Here is a 988-nt window from a genome sequence, read left to right as displayed (position 1 = left end):
AAAAAAAGTGGTTTGATTATGAGAAACGTGTTGAATTTAAAAAGACAAATGTCAGCCATGTCGGTATTTAATCTCTCTCTTAGGGGGGTCTTCTCTTTTAGGTTCATCTCGAATTCCGATTTGTCAGCACCGATGAAATTGTTGAGACACATTTCACGTTTAGTCTTGCAGTTTTCAATTTTACTAACAGCTAAAAACTGCAAATTCTTTTTTTTCACCTTTCATATCATAAAACTATTCTTTGATCTTAAGTTTTTTTTTTTTGTAACGAACGCTGAAAATGCTGAATATTTTATTGAAAAAACTCGTTTTTATGCCTACTATTTTTCCCGATCTGACTGCATGTTAAGGGTATCATACTTCAATACGAATTTAATGACTAATGATTATTTTCTTTTCATAATAGAATATTATTGTAATAAGGTATTTGCTTAAATCACTTTAAGTGAACTCAAATGATTTGATATCATATTCATCTTTTAGTACACAACATTATATAATTACTTTATAATAAAAAATAAATCGATTTAATTTTCTATTCACTTTTAATCTGGCCTTGTATTGATGTACATTAAATCATAAAAAAAAATCAACTATTTATAAAGCATAAGCCGATATATCAATCTATTTAGACGGCTACACACGTGACCACCAACCTCTACTACCAGAACGGTTGTGCGACTCCCGCTGTGATATCATCGTATCTTTGTTTGAACGTACATTAGATTGACGCTCGGGAAACTTATGTTTCCACGCAGTGTCAACTGCAGATTTTTCCACGGAGTCTTTCGGATCAATTGACACGTTAGTGCTCGTTTTGGACGTCAAGCGATTTTTCACGCTTTTCTAAGCAAAAATATACAACAGTTGTGGTTACGACGACAAATATAAATAATTTTAAAGAAGCTCACTAATATTTTTGAATATTTAGAATCGTCCGAAAATCCACTTTCGCTTTTTACGTCCTTAATCTTACTCATCCTCTCTG

At 31.9% G+C, this 988-nt stretch overlaps 1 long non-coding RNA gene across 1 annotated transcript; it reads right to left on the bottom strand.

Annotated features, from left to right (window-relative positions):
* Positions 1-526: 526 nt before the first annotated feature.
* Positions 527-983, bottom strand: LOC126910074 (uncharacterized). The gene is made up of 2 exons (XR_007705179.1): positions 912-983; positions 527-846 (listed from the first exon to the last, which is right to left on the bottom strand). It is a non-coding gene; the product is annotated as an uncharacterized LOC126910074 (long non-coding RNA).
* Between the last annotated feature and the right edge of the window lie 5 nt (positions 984-988).

Source organism: Daktulosphaira vitifoliae, unplaced genomic scaffold, assembly GCF_025091365.1.
Source record: "Daktulosphaira vitifoliae isolate Bord-2020 unplaced genomic scaffold, ASM2509136v1 Scaffold_3905, whole genome shotgun sequence".
Classification (NCBI taxonomy): domain Eukaryota; kingdom Metazoa; phylum Arthropoda; class Insecta; order Hemiptera; family Phylloxeridae; genus Daktulosphaira; species Daktulosphaira vitifoliae.
This window is presented reverse-complemented; position numbering and strand designations above follow the sequence as displayed.